The 18,584-nt window shown below is 36.4% G+C and overlaps 1 protein-coding gene across 2 annotated transcripts in view; it reads left to right on the forward strand.

The window, feature by feature from the left end:
- Positions 1–18,584, forward strand: part of LOC111057430 (transcription elongation factor 1 homolog) — a 40,073-nt gene that overhangs the window by 16,721 nt on the left and 4,768 nt on the right. The window contains exon 4 of one of the 2 annotated variants that reach the window (XM_039435674.1): positions 9,476–9,838. The exons of the other annotated variant lie outside the window; for it this stretch is intronic. The gene's annotated coding sequence lies outside the window, so the exon portion shown is untranslated. Of the gene's footprint in view, positions 1–9,475; positions 9,839–18,584 lie in introns of those variants that run through there. 2 annotated transcript variants of the gene reach the window in all.

The following is an 18,584-nucleotide window of genomic DNA, read 5'->3' on the forward strand; positions in this document are numbered from 1 at the left end:
TCGCGATTCAGAAATCCTACACCTAAAACCTTATCCTCTAAATTTTAATTACCACTTAATTGAAATTGATATACTGTATTTAGCTAGCAGGTCCAGCTTGCTGAGAGCTAGAGCGCAATTCTCAGATTGCGGATTATTGAGCAGGTATTTATTTGCTGTAGAGAATAATAATCTTATTATTGATTCTCTGTTCCCTATACCCTATACCGTATACCTCATACCCTGTACCCTATTCTCTAAACCACATTCCGGGCTTGCAGGTACAGCTTGCTCGCCGTCAATTCGCAGTTGGTTCAGATTGCGTACTACCTTTATAAATAGAATTATTGGTAGGGATCTGATAGTCAGATCCGTCTCCTTGTATAGGGTTATCTTAATCTCCCTTAACACCCACCCTGTATTCCAAAGGCCGAGGGCCGAATCGGCCAGCAACGGCACGGGCAAACACTCTTCCCCTGAAAGTAAAAATCTCGCGAAAGAAGCAGAGGGTAAAGAATCAGGATAGAGGGAGAAGTGTAGGTCCGGTATCTCCACCTGTCAGTACGGCTACTGACCCCGACCCATATCCGACTGTAGCTAGTCCGCGTTGTAGCAATACTTCGCAATTATTAGGAAACCTAGAGGGTGGAATAGGTCATGCTAATAAAACTGACGTCTCCCATCGTGGGGCTAAGACGTCTGGCGCCCAAGAAAATCGCGAAGAGGGTTTAGGTGAATCCCAATCCGCGATGAGTGTACACGGAGAAGAGACTACTCATCAGGATGATGAAGTCGTACAGGCGGTCCGCCGGGAGGACCTCGCGGAACGCGAAGCCGACCCCAGAGTGTCGTGGGTGTATCGGCTGAATAAGGAGGAAGCGGTCGGCTACCTAGAGAGTCTCGGCCTGTCGGCAGCGGGGACTGTGAAGGAGCTGAGGAGGAGGATGGTCGAGCACCTTCGATCCCGGACCGCTGCTGCCTCTCAACCAGGTACAGAGCCGGCACTGTCCCGCTCTTCAGGCACGTATAGTCAGGGAGAAGTCTGCGACAAGGTAAGAAGTTGGAATTTACATTTTGATGGTGTATCGGATGCTCCCAGTTTCATCGAGAGGCTCGCGGAACTCCAGGGCGCATATGGGATCTCTGGGGAGCAATCTCTTATAGCCTTGCCGGAGCTGATGGAGGGAGGGGCCCTACTTTGGATGCGGAATCGTCGCTCCCAGTGGAGGACGTGGGCTGATTTTGTAGAGGCATTTAAACTCCGTTATTATCCTCATTCTTATAGTAACGACCTTGAGAGTCAGATCATTGCAAGGAAGCAGAGGGAGGGCGAACCGGCTGATGAGTATGCCGAAGCCTTGCTTACCTTAATGAGACGGTTAGGTAGTTATGAGGGGGATAGGATGCTTCAAAGATTGTATTTGAATTTATTACCGAGGTATAAATTATATGTTCGTAGTGTAGGGGTTAAAAATGTAGATGAGTTGTTAGATGTAAGCAGAGAGTATGAGGCGATTCGTGCTGAAGAGAGAAACGGGAGGTTATCTCTGAAAAGCACGAAAAGTGAAGAACAAAAACGGAGTGATTTTCAGTCTAAAGCCGCACCGAAAACGCGAGAAAATAGGGTAGGAGAAATACAAGAGCCTAAGTGTTGGAGTTGTAATAGGATAGGGCATTGGAAGTCGAATTGTCCCGAAATTTCTAGTTGTCAAAAGTGTAAAGAAATTTTTGATTATTGTAAATGTGTCTCACAAACCGATAAGATATCAGGAATCGCTGTAGTGAAGTCATCACGTGTTTTAAGTACGAGGTCAAAGTTGGGGGATGAGCGCATTTTTATTGATGTAGAAATTGCAGGGCAAAAATTTATTGCACTATTAGATATGGGAGTAGAGGTATCCTGTATCAGTGGAAAAGCTCTTAAAGTGTTAGAGCAAGTAGGGTGTGTTAGAAAAGAAAAGTGTAGTCACCATGAAGTATTAACTAATGGGAAGTATAATAATTTTTCCACAAAAATTATAACTAATTAAAAGTAGAAAATATTTTAGTTTCATTTCAACCGGTAGTTGTAGAGGGGCTTTCCCACGATGTGTCATTGGGTATGTCATTTATGAAGCATCATAATATGAATATTCAAATGCGTGATAGAATTGTAGAGTGGGAACCTAGTATGGTAGATAATGGAGTAACAGGTAGCTTAAAGCGTGAAGGGATGTCTAAGTCTTGTATCTCAAAAGTTACTACAGTAGCTAGCGAGAGACGGGAGAGTGAGAGTGATGGAGATGGGATTTATGTCCATGTGGGAGTAGGTGGAATGGATCTCAATGCTTCAATTGATACGACGACAGATAAAACATTTATCTCTTCTGAAGTAGCTAACCGTCTTGGAGTAGAGGGGGAGCCCATATTACCGGTTATCGTTTGTGGGAAAAATTATAATTGGAAGGTATCTATCACACCTAATATAAATTCGCGAATGGTTTTAGGATTGAAAAATCTCCGTGATATGAGAGCTGTGATAGAGTTACAGCCTCATGGTATTCGCTTGAGGAGTAGGGATGATGAGGGTAGTTTATCAGTTGTCTCCGGGATGGAGAAGGTAGATAAATCCCCTGTAAGAAAACTTGAAAAGTTTTCACCTCTCTCTGAACAAGCTCCTGTAAGCGGGAAAAAAGTAAAACTCCATAAAAGAGTTGAATCTATTAAACTTTATACCTGTCCTAAAAATATAGAGGAGCAGGGGAATGCTTTAAATATTAAGAATAGGCAGGATAAAGTTGTGGTACGGGGTGTACTGTCACGGTTTCCTCATATAGAGGGGGGCGAGTTGAATAGAGTTAACTCAAGTTGTAGTGTAACTCATTCATTTGAAAATCGCCGTAGCGGTAGCGAATTTAGTAGGAAAGAAGAGTTGAAAACCCGATCTGTGGTAAAGAGATCAGGGGTGAATGACTTTGATAATAATTTATCGTATTACAGTTTTCAACGGTATAGGGGCCGACGGAGAAGAGCGAAAGAAATAGGTAGTATTGCTGATGTATGGAGCGGGTTGCCGCGTTTCAAGGCGCTCGAGTGTAGAAACAGTACTGTATTTTGTTAGATTTGCAGTTGTGTACATGCACATTATCACCATCGCCGTCAACCCCTTTAAATCATCAGCAGCGGATTCATCTAACCAGATATTTCCAGATCTTGTTTACCACTCGGCTACCGAGTTGAGTCGGTATCGCTCTTCATGAAATTTCTGGAATAGAAATATTGTTACCGGCCTAATCTACTATATGAATCAGCAGTATTGTCATCATTTGCTGCACCCTTAGCATCAGGAGCAGCTGAGTCAAAACCCCGTCACATGACCAGTGGCGTGATCGTCTTTTCAGACTCTCATTGGTCAGGAAGCTCTTTTCCCCCGGCCTCCTAATTTTCAGCGACCCGGTGCAGCTTCAAGAAGACCTGGGAGAAGGCAGTTGTTCGGTGAACGGGTTCGTGTACGGCTGCGTTCCGAGCGGCGCTCCTAATAGTGGTGTACTAGAGGGTTAATATTCTATTCTGTATTTTAGTGAATGGAATATTGTATGTCGAATTGCCGACTGTATTTGAAGATAGAACTTCCTGGGGGATTTTCTTTCTTGTTGGTTATTTTTCCTAAATTCGTATCACTGGGGGTGAACGAGTTATCCTTGGTTTTGAAACCTGTAAGGGATCTCAAGTTTGTGTTACAAATAGTTGAGTGGGAAATTTAGCTAGGCTCTTATAGCGGATTATTTTTGAGTACTTAATTTATAAGTCTCGACTCTGTCGCTTCACGACGTTTTTAATTATAATACGGGAAGTGGGAATCGGTTCGCTATTCTCCGTATCAGTATCCACGTCATTTCAGGTAATTGTATGTCAGGACTGGTAGTCCGTATATTTTTCCTTCTCTGTAGTAAGGTGGCCTTTAGTTTAAAGAGTAATTTTTCTCCATTGAATTTTTATTCTTGTAGGGAAATCCCTGTCCTTTTTAAGAATAGTTTTCTCGATTAATTTTTATTCTTGTGGGAAAATCCCTGTTCTTTTTGAGAAAAGTTTTCTCGATTAATTTTTATCCTTGTAGAGAGATTATTATCATTTATGGTAAATTTTCCTTGCTTAGTTTTCATACTATAGAGTGGCCCTGTATTTTAAATTCGCTTAGCAGTTTCTGACTTGCTGTAATTCCAAGTAGGAAAAGTCCAATCCTTTTCCTAGAGAACTCAGGTACAGCTTGAGTTCGTCCTTGTCGAAGTTTCTAGACTGCGACGTCCATTCTCTTTCTTTCTCTTCACTTTCCCTATTCTAAAATCCTTCTAGCTCTCAGGTACAGCTTGAGGACTTCCTCGCCGAAGTTTCTAGACTGCGGCATCCTTTCTCTTTCTTTCTCTTAATTCTTCCTGTGTTAAAATCCTTCCTGATCTCAGTTCCAGATTCGAGATCGTCCTAGTCGCGGGTTTTCAGACCCGCGAATCCTTTCTAAAATTCTTAGAAACCTGTTTTCTTTAATAGCAAATATTATTTGCTGGTTTTCCCTGTGGAAAATTCACGAATTTTCCCGTGATCTCAGTTGCAAATTAGAGATCGATCTTTGGTAGTCCTTAGACTGGCAATTACTTGGAAAAGTCTGTTGAAATCTTTTCCTGAATTAGGAGTCTCTGACTCGATATTTTCCTTGTGGAAAATCCTGGAAAAATCCTTTCCTACCCTGACAACGACAGACTGTTGTCTTCCCGATATTATTCTACAGACTGTGTCTGTGAAAAATCTTTTCTATCCTCTCATAATAGTCGACATACTGACTATTAATTTAAAAGCGTTTCGGACGATTGAGAGTGATTCCCATACCCTTAAGGGCAGTTACAGACTGGCCCTTAATAACCGGCGCGCAGTCATCAGACTAGTGCGGAAATCCTGTTTAGCAGTTCCAGAATTGCTGAAAATCCTTTCGCAGCTGCAGGCTCGCGATTCAGAAATCCTACACCTAAAACCTTATCCTCTAAATTTTAATTACCACTTAATTGAAATTGATATACTGTATTAGCTAGCAGGTCCAGCTTGCTGAGAGCTAGAGCGCAATTCTCAGATTGCGGATTATTGAGCAGGCATTTATTTGCTGTAGAGAATAATAATTTTATTATTGATTCTCTGTTCCCTATACCCTATACCGTATACCGCATACCCTGCACCCTATTCTCTAAACCACATTCCGGGCTTGCAGGTACAGCTTGCTCGCCGTCAATTCGCAGTTGGTTCAGATTGCGTACTACCTTTATAAATAGAATTATTGGTAGGGATCTGATAGTCAGATCCGTCTCCTTGTATAGGGTTATCTTAATCTCCCTTAACACCCACCCTGTATTCCAAAGGCCGAGGGCCGAATCGGCCAGCAACGGCACGGGCAAACACTCTTCCCCTGAAAGTAAAAATCTCGCGAAAGAAGCAGAGGGTAAAGAATCAGGATAGAGGGAGAAGTGTAGGTCCGGTAACTCCACCTGTCAGTACGGCTACTGACCCCGACCCATATCCGACTGTAGCTAGTCCGCGTCGTAGCAATACTTCGCAATTATTAGGAAACAAATAACGGTTTACAATGTTCCCTGAAAGTGTAGTATTCCCAAAAGAATAGAATTGCTACTTACGTGTGTGTGTTCACACACGGCCGACTGCCATGTTTTCTAGAGAATTTTACTAGTTCTTTAGGGAGCTCTTCAAACTACATTTGATATCAATTGTCACAAAGTACATGTAAAAATAAGTTTGCCACATTTTGTTGTATTGTTGTATGTAAGGTATTTTTTATTGCAATAAGTATACCATCTGAATGTACTTCCAACTATTTCTCTAAATAGTCGTGAGATTTGCCTACACATTTTTCCTAACGACTTATCAACTCCGTCGCCATTTCGGGCTCACCGCGCACTTGAGACAAACCAAGTTTGTCTGTCAGAAGGTTGTCGATGGTTTATCAGGAACCTGGTCAGCCATCTAGATATTGAAGCATTACTCTTAAGCCTAGTACACACTACGAGTCATGTTTTTGCGACCAAAAATCGCAGTGCTATGGTCTCCCGACAAAAAAAGGAGACTTCATGCAACGTAGACATGTTGCATGATATTCTCATAGTGTGAACGACGATTGAGTCCAGATACGAGACGTCCCATCAACAACAACAAAATATTGAGAATGTTCTTCATGATTATTGCTTCAATTCCTGGAACTCACATGAGTCGAGGACTTATTAGATCCCGGAGTTTAGAAGATAAACCACTGACTCAGAAATACAATTTAGACCCGAGCGCTTATTTTAGTCCTGGACTCTGTAAGTCCAGAACTTATAGAACCCGAGCTCGGAAACTGGCCCTAAATTCTCTTCAATTTAATACGTACGATTTCACTATTTTACCGATTTTACGCATTAACCCACGACTGTTTCAGCAGTTCTAGTGTTGAGTGCGAAATCTTCAGTTTAGCAACAATATCATTCACAGATGGTGAAAATATCAGGAGTACTCATCCCTACCCCTTGTGCTTAATCATGGCTTACTTTAGATAAAGGCTGGAACGCACAACTTGGCAACGTCGCAGTCAAGCTCAGCTTCAGGCCGAGCAAATTGAATTCACTTGGGTAGACTCCCGATTAACTACCACCCGGAATGTGAGTGTGAGCGCTGTTATCAGGTCTGGCTGCCGTCGATACGCCAACCCATCAGAGAACATTCTGTGTTGTCGTGTTGGCGAAAAATCGGTGTGTAGAAATTAACAAAATAAATTATCATAATGCTGATTTCCTACAATCTTCATTTCTCTTTTTTCATGATTTTAGAAATCAATTTCTTTTCAATAATATTTGTTGCAATTTTAATCATCAGATTAAAAAAGAAAAATATGAAAAAAAAATGTTTTCTATCAATAACTCCAAACTAGAATCATGACCTCAGCTTAAGGAAAGACAAAGTTAGTAGATAACTGTCTACTAAATTTGATGGAAATATACATTTTCAAGATGTTCGATGTTTTTGAACTGGTAGTATTATAGTCCACTAGACAGCTGATTTATGATGAATAATATTATTCTTAAGTCTGATTTTTACGGTAATATTGGTGTTCGAAGGAGACTCCTTTTCCTTTTGTACTATTCTTAAAATGCAAAATTTCAGAATACCGTATGTATAAGTCGACGCGAAATTCAAAAAGGAACGTAACTGTCAAATTTCATGAAAATCTATTTCTGCGTTCCGCTGTAAATACGGAACAAAAACATAAACATATAAACATGAAGAGAAATGCAAAACCGTCGACTTGAATCTTAGAACTCACTTCGCTCGGTCAAATATGAAAATTGAATAAGTCATGATTGAATAGAGAATACCTTTTAAATGCTGACACTGTAATGGTAGTTAAGAATAACTCAATTTGTATATTGAATCAACATCAGTATTATGTTACCAGGTAACCACATCTGTAGGGATATCACATTCTCCCCTCCTAATGGGAAACCTCGTTATGAAAGGTTAATAAAGAACGTAATTTGTAGAGCGTGTAGGAGGGTGACGACTCCGAACTGGTCGTGGGGATCGTTCTACATTGTTTTGAAGTCCTTCGGGCGGTCTAGCTATCACTTGATGTGGCTCCGGTAATCTTGGCAATTTATATGACTTGTGTGGACCAAATTTCACCGTTTTCTTTGGTACCGGTAGCATAGTACCTTGAAGCTGGTTGATGTGCCGCTTGAGGTGCCCGTCCACTAGAACCGTTTTCGTCCGAACTAACATCGGCCGAAAACTACCAAACGCGACCGAACGATCCCCAAACAAAGAAAGGAATGAAAGAAAGGCAGCGTTAGCATGAATTTTTAATAAATATACGGTTGTCATTTAACGTCAGCTGTTACATTTTTCATTGAACAATAATTTGAAAATCTGTCTAAGTAATTTTTGAACTTTTCTTTATCAGGCCCCAGGCCGCTGTTCCATAAAAACTTACAAGTCCTGTAATACAGGAACAGCTGATTTTATCGGCTATATTGAGCATGTATTGGAATGGTGATTCTCCTGTATTACGTGACTTATAAGTTATAATATCGGGGAACCGAGCTTCGCTCTGGAGTACAAAAGCATACAAATTTTATAACGAAAGAGGAAATTATAATATGTTTATAGTTTATAGAATGATATACTATGTTTGCTACAATATTTGATAATTTACTATTTACTATTCTACACTAATAGCATCTATTTACTATTTTGGACTTTTTAAAAATTTAGTCCAACATTCACAACTATATGATGAAGTTTTCACTTGAGAATTACTTCTAATTCTACTAAGCAAAAAAGGACTGTTATTCATACACTATGATTACTGAAAATGGTCATTGCTAATACTATGTCTCATCACTTTATAAACAAAATGAAACAGGGCCCTGGATTAAAATTTTCGAAATGGTTGATATTAGATTGAATACCTCCCTGATTTGGTTGCATATTCTAGACGAGCGATGTGAACGTTGTCAAAAATTGCTTGAATTGAGCTGGATCCATGATTGAAATATTTTTGAAGGTCTTGAATTATTCGCTTGAAGTCACTTGAAAAAATATCATCCTATACTATTAAACGAGCAATTTCTGTTTATATGTTTGTATTTCACCGTATCTCGAAAACGGCTCTAACGATTCCCTCGAAATTCAGAACACAGTAGGTTTATAATAAAAAAATTCTATTGCACTAGATCTCATCCCTGGGAAAACTCGCTGAATGACATTGAAAGGATAATTATTATTCATCCTTGGAAAAACAGCTGATAATAATTATTTCGTCGTCTGTTGATGATGGAAGTGAGTGAGCGAGTTCATTTGTTTGAGACTGTGTCAAAATTATGACTCAGCTGTTGAACTTTTGTAATCATTCAATCAGGTACTTAGTGCCAGTTGAAAAAAAGCCGGGCTATTTTCAATCCTGATTAATTCCAGTAGATCCATCTTTTTGAAATGGTCTTCTCTGATTTGTGATTTGGTTCAAATGAAATTAATCAGGATTAAAATTTAACCGGCTTTTGTTCAACCGGGCCTTTGTGAGGGAAATTTTTGCATTCCTCTGGGAATTAATCTCAATTTACTGTGATTAGATAGAACATTTATGTATGAACTATGAATGTTATTATAATTTCTTCTTTCGTAATAAATTTTTATGCTTTTGTACTCGAAAGCGAAGCTCGGTCCCCGATATTATTTTCTCAATTTTTATAATCGAAACTTTTACCACCGTCGCCAACTATTGAAATTGAACATAAAATGAAAATTGAATAAGTCATGATTGAATAGAAAATACCTTTTAATGTTTACACTGTGAATGGTAGATAAGAATAACTCAATTTGTATATTGAATCAATATCAATATTATGTTGCCAGGTAATAATGTAATTTAAACTTTATGAAATAATGTAAAATAATTTGTGTTTTGTTAATTTATTATTTTTTTCAACAGGCGACAAAACGGGTGAAGATTGGAGAGTCCAGGTGACAATAAGTTTCCGTGGCAAATGAAAACTTACAAAATTAAGTTGAATTATTGAGACTTTTGTATTGTTTATAGTGAAATTCATTTTGAGCTGTCAGCATTGTTTGAATGGAATCGATTGATGTTATTCATATGAAATGCTGACAGTTTGAAATGAAATCCACAATTTAATATAGTATTTTATATAGTAGGTGAGAGATGTTGTGTGGTAGGCCTAGCCTAGGCCTATTCTTGAACTAACTGAGTTACTGAAATATATGTATAAATGTGTGTGTGTGTGTAATTTTTATGATAAACAATGGTATAATCTAATAAAGCTCTTGTAATTATTTTATATTACTTTCTTTGCCCTATTACCATAAGTAAGGAAAGTATTGCTTTCCAAAAAAATTAAGGTACCCTGATTTCAAGTTTTCTATACATTTCATGGTCCCACGAGTCCAAAAACATGATTTTTGGGAGTGCGTGTGTGTATGTCTGTGAACACGATAGCTCCGTTCCTAATTAACCGATCGACTTGAAATTTTAAAACGCAAGGTCAAAATGGCGGAAAATGACTAAAAACCCATGTTTTCTCCCGGTTTTCTCGAGAACGGCTATAACGATATTCTTCAAATTAATACCCTGGATAGCTATTTATAAACCCTATCAACTGACATAAGACTCATTTCTGGTAAAAATGCAGAAGCTCCGTAATATTCTTAAGAAAAATGGATTTTGTTGAATTTCCATCTCGATTTTCTCAAAAATGTCTTGACCGATTTTTTAAAAACAGAGTGTTCTGTATAGTTATTTATCAGCTCTATCAACAGGCATGAGTCTCCTTCCTGGGAAACTAATGGGGGTCCACCCCATCCTTGAGAAATGAACTTTGTAACCGCCTTCTCGTGCATGAAGTAGGTAGGTAGAGAAGTTTATAAAAAGAACACATAGTCAAGATTATTTCATCTGTAGAACAGCTGTTTTGACGAATTTTAAAAAATCATCGAAATTCACAATTTACACAAAAGAAAAAGTACTCTGAAAACAATTATACAGGGTGATTCTTAATTATGGTAAAATAATTAAATACGTGATAGTAGAGGTGAAAATAAGAAAAAAGTTCTTATGAACATATATCCATAAACGCTTCATTAGCGAGCTGTACAGGGTGAAAGATTTCGACCGGAATTCAGTTCCTCTTGTGAAATACACCGATGCTGAATTGTTTGGGGACTAGTTTTTAAAAAAAATTATGGTGGATTCATATGGAAAAATATCTGAAAAATTGAATTAAACTAGTCTGGAAGCTGTAGTGTGAGTAGTTTTTGAGAAAAAAGTTAAAATATGCATAAAATCTAAGTAGAAATCACATACTTCTACGTTTGATGCCCAATAACTTTCTTTAATGACCAGTAAACAGATAATTTTTTGCAATAAAATTGTAGAGAATTTAATTCTGAAAATAATTATGTAAGCTGTATAAACTAAATTTTAATAAAATTTGAATAAAATGTATTCTTATGTAGTACATTACACCACAAAAATTTGCTGTTCACCTCGGCCTATCCATTGATTTGGAAAGCTGTGATTCAGGTGTTCACGAACAGCAACTATGAAGTGTGCTGGAGCTCCATCATGCATAAACCAAATGTTTTGGCGCAACTGAAGAGGTACATCTTCAAGTAAGATAAATCGCTCCTCTCTCAAAAAGTTCAAGTAGATTATGCCATTAGGCGTGGGAGGAAGCTCGAACAGAAGTAGATGATCTCTTATGATTCCTGCCCAAATGTTTACTGAAAACTGATGTTGTGGACGATTAGGATTGATGGCATGAGGATTCTCATCTGCCCAAATATGTTGGTTGTGGACGTTAACGATAGCTGTTCTTGTAAAGTGTGCCGCGTCGGTAAATAAAACTGTTGTTAAAAAGTTTGGGTTAACAAGTTTTACTCAAAACCATTGGCAAATACCAGCATGGGGAATACAGTCTCGTGGCAATAGAGTATGAACTTTCTGGAGGTGGTATGGATGTAATTGTTGCTCTTTTAGTATCCTCCAAATAATAGATTGATTGATATTAAACTGCACTAACAATTCTCTCATGCTCTTCTTTGGATGTTCATAAACTTCATTAAGAACTTGTTCTTCTAACTCAACAGTCATAGTAGATCGGCGTCTGCCTGCATGAATGTACTTATACTATTAATGTACTATACTTTGGATCAAAGAACCTGTTTCAGACAGACGTTGATGAATAGTGACAAAAAACCTTGAACTTGGACATACTCGGTTAGGAAAGTTCTCTTGATACAAAAGTCTTGCTTCAGTACTATATTACAGTAGTGTCCCATTCCATACATTAAATGCATGACAGCTAATTCGGAGTATAAATGTCTAAAATTACCTGCTATTTTTTTTAAATTTAACACAACACAAAAAAGCAAAGTGAGATGGTTACAAATAACTGGTTAATAGATTAAACAAAATACACAGCGCGGTTACAGTAGGCCTAACTTACAGTTTGTTGTTTTGTTCAACAGTGAGCTAAAATATTTCTGAAAATAATTTTCGCAGCTGATAATTTCTTTTAAATATTTCCTTATTTGAAACAAAATGAATCAACTGTTTTGGAGCAGCTGTTATTTAAATCCATGTTTTATTTGCAATCAGCTACAACGTTTGAGTTCTTAGTTCTCTCCTCATAAAACAGCAAATTTTTGTGCTGTAATGTACTACATAAGAATACATTTTATTCAACTTTTATTTAAATTTAGTTTACTCAGCTCACATAATTCTTTTCAGAATTAAATTCTCTACATTTTTTATTGCGAAAAAATATCTGTTTACTGGTCATTAAAGAAAGTTATTGGGCATTAAACGTAGAAGTCTGTGTTTTTCCACTTAGATTTTATGCATATTTTAACTTTTTTCTCAAAAACTACTCACACTACAGCTTCCAGACTAGTTTAATTCAATTTTTCAGATATTTTTCCATACGAATCTACCATACATTTTTTTTCGCCCCACTTGGATGTAATGAGCTGGTTCACGTGTGTCATATGGAGGCCGAAAGTGATTGTTTTCTGACCAGGCCGGTAAAATTTTTACGGCCCTAGGGCTGTAAAATAACCTTGAAGTCAGCTGATTCTGATTTGATGTGAACGAGTTTACAAAATAGTTTATGAAACGGAATCAGTTTATGCTTCTAGAATTAAATAAAGTTTTTGCAATAAGATACTATCATTTTATTTGGATGAATGAAATACAAATAATGAGATATTATAAACTATTCAAATTCAATTTTCAGAGTATAATAGAATCTAACCTCAAACCTCCTAGTACAGCGTTTATCATGGAACATGGTGGATAAACGGAATCATTTTATGCTTTTAGAATTCAATAAAGTATTCTGTAATAATATACTATCATTTTATTTGGATGAATAAAATACAGATAAGATATATATTATAAATTATTCAAATAATTCTATTTTCAGAGTAGGATAGAACTTCTAACCTAAACTTCCATTGACATTCAGATTGGCCAAATTTCAAGTGTGCTAAAACAGCTGATCAAAAACTTTTCATTCTTTGTGTTTATCATTCAATAATCAAAACATTTATAATAATATCATCTTATTGTCATTTGGAAGAATAAAAAGTATAAACTCAACCTCTTACATAATTGAACATAATCTTTTAGGTTATTTAGACAAATCAGAATAAAAACTAAAAATATTTGGACAATTTCTTGATATTCAGATTACCGTACCTCAGATTTGCTAGAGCTATGACCTTCCACTTTTGCTTTCGGAAGTGCTTATAATAGACAATTATTCTCATATATATATTGTTTATTTTCCTGTGTGGCGAAAAATAACGTTCTCACCATGGGCAAAAATGTTTTTCCGGCTCTCAATCTTTTCTAGTCTTCGGCCCACGGCCTCGGACTTGAAAACCGATTTCGAGCCAGAAAAGTCCCATTTTCGGCCCTAGGTGCAAAATATACTATTAAAAACTAGTCCCCAAACAATTCAGCATCGGTGTATTTCACAAGAGGAACTGAATTCCGGTCGAATCTTTCACTCTGTATAGCTCGCTAATGAAGCGTTTATGGATATATGTTTATGAGAACTTTTTTTCTTATTTTTACCTCTACTATCACGTATTATATTATTTTACCAAAATTAAGAATCACTCTGTATAATACAGAGACATTACAATGTTGTTTGTTTAGACGGGGCTCAACCAACTGACCCAACTCCCATTTGACCCAACCTACCACTAGACCCAATTTTTTAAAATGGAGAGAAACCGCGAAACCATTTGACCCAATAGACATCTGACCCAATATACCATTTGTCCCAACTCTATGAATATCAAAAAACCAACTGACCCAATTGACATCTGACCCAACCTACCACTTGACTCAACTACTGTGCTGCACTCTGGCAAAACGTCTGCAATGTTCCAGGCTTGGTTACTCTCTACCTACGGTCTACTCTTCAGGTAAAAGTCTAGAAGGCCTTGAAACCAAGCACAACTGCTTTGACAGTTCTTGCTATCTTTGAGGTTAGATTTGTGTTATTTTGTGATTTTGAGGTTAGATCTGTATTATTAAATTTGGATGAGGTTATTAGATTTGGTAAAAGCATCTTATCAATCAGTAAATGATTGATGATTATTCAATTTGATAAAGGTAACTTTTCACAACTAGATTTTACCTTACTCCAAGTATTGTAGTCTATTGTTGCTATCATAGTTTTTATTAAGTCAGAAAAAAGCTGTTGACAGGTATCCTACAGCCTACGATATAAGTTCTTTAAGACAATGGAATTGAGTTACTGTATTAGAAATAGAAATTGGAAATGAATATTTATGGACATTCCTTATAACCTAGGCCAAAACCTACAACATAAATAATTGTAGAGAATGACTTTGATGGAATCTGCCTTAAAAAATTTCCTCACAAGTTTCTTCCCTCAGTAAATTTGGATAGGTGTTTCCAGAATACATCGATTTAGAGTAGCCTACCTACATAGTTTTATGAATATTTCAGAAGCTATGTTTCTGGTTGTACTATTTATTTACTGAGAAATAAACAATTTGCACAACGAAATTTGTAAAAAAATCAAATAATCTCCATGATATAGTACCCTACAATTCTCGGTTACCGGTACTTATGAGACTGCATTTCTCAGTTGAGTTATTTATTGAAGTTGTCGAAGGAGTACCACTCATCAAGAAGGCATTGATGTTTTGCACACCATAAACTATGCCACGAGAGCGCAGCACAGTAGTTGGGTCTAGTGGTAGGTTGGGTCAGATGTCAATTGGGTCAGATGGTTTTGTGATGTTTATAATATTGGGGCAAATGGTATATTGGGTCAGATGTCTATTGGGTCAAGTGGTTTCGCGGCTTTTCTCGATTTAAAAAAAATTGGGTCAAGTGGTAGGTTGGGTCAAATGGGAATTGGGTCAGTTGGTATGCACCCGTTTAGACGGGTCGCCTGAATTGGGAATATCTGGAACTCAAAATATCTTGCAGCTGGCCGGAATTGGAAATATATGGAACTCCGAATATGTTGACAGGCGGAACTCCGAATATCGTGCAGGCCGGCGGAACTCAAAATATCTTGTCAGCTGGTGGAATTGAAAGTATGTGGAATTGGAAATATATCGAACTCACAGTATCGATCGTTATTAGCGAGACTGTGTAAATGTGTGATGAAAACAAATTTATCGCAAAACAAATATGAAGGGTTCTATAGTGAGGTCCACGTTATAATGACTATTAGATCAACTTTGGTTTTGCTATCCTTGTCTATCATTCGACAAAGCCGGTGGTATTATCCTTTTCTAGGTCCACAACAATGCCAATTATGTTTATGACAGTGTAGAAATATAATTAATTAATGCAGAGAATCGGCATCGCTATTCTTCTACCTTTATCCACTGCCATTATAACGTGGACCTCACTATAATAATATAGTTAACCTAGAATAAATTCATCAACAGTCGTCAGTTGTTTGAAACAGATAACAGAGTTTTGAAAACTTGCAAAATATGTACATGACTATTATTTTATAAACCACTATAATTTTAATTTGTGTTTTTACTGTTGGTTATGGTATTAGTTATAAAATGAAGTAGCAATAATGTAGCATACCTAATAAAAAAATCTTTATTATAACAAGAAAGAAACTGACTTAGCCTATATGTTGGTAAGTATTTCATTATTTAGGATTTGAATTTTCCTATTGGAATATTATGTTGCTATTTATCCATGATGACAATTAATGTTTATTTTTCAAGGTTGTTGGTCATTAACTTAGTTACATAGGCACAGTATTTCCTAATAGCCTACATTTAGAGTTAAACAATAAGCAAGTTTCACTGAGAATCAATGAGATTGGTTGATCAACATTGTTTCATTGTTTATCACTTTATTTTATAATAATGGTTATCACATAAAGTAATACAATAAGAAAGACAACTTTATATTTTCAATGTTTTTAATTAAAAACATCAAACTTAAAACTAGAGTAGCATACCAAATTTTATTGATTTAACTTATTTTGGCTATTTAGTTTTATTCTTATGATAATTCACTTAGCCTATATTTATTTAATTTATGCTAGGCTTAATTGGAAACTATTTTTCAGATAACAATAGCAATTGCTTTCCTGCATATCATCATTACTACTGCCTATATCATACCTATATTTTGAGTTTTCTGTGGAGAACGAATGGCTCAAGTTAATGAAGCTAATGAAATAATCAAAAACCTACCAAGTAAGTTTTCTTTTAATATCAACCTATTAAAACTAGATGTAAGTTACTTAAGTTTTGTGAAATGGTTTATTTACTTCTTTATGATTTAACTTCTTCAGCCCAGGCGAGTAATGCCAGGTCTTCGGCAACATTAAAAACAAGAAACTTTATAAAAGCTATAAAATATAAGTTGATGTGTTCCAATAATCTAATGAAATTAATTAACATTTGCAATAAGTAAACGTAGGTAGGCTACTGAGGCACCCATACTTGATTTGCTATGTTTTCATATAGAAAATAAAGTTTTCCTGTATGGTAGCTGTTTTCCTATTATCACAGATAGCTTAGCCCCTTATCCTGTCTCGCTTTCTGTGTTTTATTGGGTGCACTACAAGCTTTTTAGTGAATCTATAGCAATGATTATTTTATTTGATATTTTTCCTATTAACTTATGATTAAGTTAATACAATAATAAAAAAGAACTCTACATAACCTCATTTATTATAACTCTACTTATATTGTATCATTTTTCATCACCTAGGCTTCTAGAAAGTCGTCTTTGTAAAATACCGGGGTGACTCGTCGACTCGGGGTGACTTTGACCCATGTCGCGGAAAAGATTCAAATCATTTATCTCCGATATCTGTTATCCGAAATCGATGTTTAACATTTATATCCGTAGCCTTGATCTAGGTTTTACAATCAATATCTTGTCGAATCTCGATATATTTCTTGAACTATTGACATAAAATCTAGCTTCTTGCTTCATCTTGTGATTTTTTTGTCTGAAAACTTCGTAGCCTATTAGAAAACTCATTTCTAAAAGACTTATAATATCGGCGAGTACATTTATTTTTGTTTTTCATTATATTTTAATTGTTATACATAGTGATCATTTAGAAAGTCATTTTAGGTTAAAATTATGGTGACTTTGTCCCAGTATAAAAATTGTGTTATTATGCAGGATATATTATGCAAATACAATTCAATGTATGATAAATATAATGTATTCTACCTAATAAAACATAATTATTCACCTTGCTTAAAATTAATATGCTCTCAATATTCATTTTTTGCTTATTCTGTAGCTGGAGCCAACATGCCCAGACGTTACAAAAAATTTTAGGCAGCAGAAACATAAATATTTTTCAATAAATAACTTGTAATTTTTTGAAGTGATTTTCATTTGTTTTTAGTTTAATTATCCATTTTAAAGGTTGACGTTTGGTTTTACTTTGTATAAATCTTGAAAATTAACATTTTTCCATATATTTTTCAAAGTTAGACAAAGTCACCCAACCCCTGGTTGACATTTAGTCCAGGCAATGAATGGTCAAAAAAGGGTATAGAGGGAAATGTTTGGAAGACAATTTTTGACCCAGCAGATCTGTTGAGGTTAATAAGGAGGTAATATTAAAAGTCCCCATCCCTGTGCTAAGGGGGTGGGGATGGTTTAAAGGTACCATTTTTTGGTTTCTCGCATAAAACTCAAAAACTATGTATATTAAGGACTTAACTGTTTTATAGCAAACTAGCCGTCAGGCTCGCTTCGCTCGCCATATCCTTCTAGCCAGGGGGCTCCGCCCCCTGGACCCCCGACTGGATAGTCCAAAAATGAGATCAGCAGGCTCGCTTCGCTCGCCTGCATTTTTCATTTGAGCATTTTTATCATATTTTAGGACAATCCAGTCGGGGGTCCAGACTAACGTCTGGCTAAACGGATATGGCGAGCGAAGCGAGCCTGACGGCTAGTAATATAATATTCTCAGGATTGAAGTAGCAGTGCCCAGTCAATTTTTCCGCGATAAATGCATTTAAATCTTCAACTTGGTGCAAACATAACAAAGTCAACTCAACTTAATGCCAACCTGACGAAATTATTAATTTAGTTGCCAGTTAACAACTGTTTCGAAGAGGTACTCTATCTAGATTATAGTTCTATAGTAACATATGATATGGAAATTTCAATTATAATTAAGAGATTGGGAGAAGAAGAATATACATGCTAAAAGACGAAATTCAAACCCTTAAAAACAACCCTTAGAGTTAAAATATTGCCAAAAGATTTCTTAGTGCGCCTCTAAAGGGCCAACTGAACATACCTACCAAATTTGAACGTTTTTGGTCCGGTAGATTTTTAGTTATGCGAGTGAGTGAGTGAGTCAGTCAGTCAGTGAGTGAGTGCCATTTCGCTTTTATATATATATATAGATTAAAGCTTACATAATCTCCTACAATATTTATTCTACAACTTTTTTTTATATCTCCTCTAGTTTTCGAGATATTCGCTCTTGAAGGTGTGACATTTAAAAAAAACACAA

This window comes from Nilaparvata lugens, chromosome 9 (genome assembly GCF_014356525.2).
Source record: "Nilaparvata lugens isolate BPH chromosome 9, ASM1435652v1, whole genome shotgun sequence".
Taxonomy (NCBI): domain Eukaryota; kingdom Metazoa; phylum Arthropoda; class Insecta; order Hemiptera; family Delphacidae; genus Nilaparvata; species Nilaparvata lugens.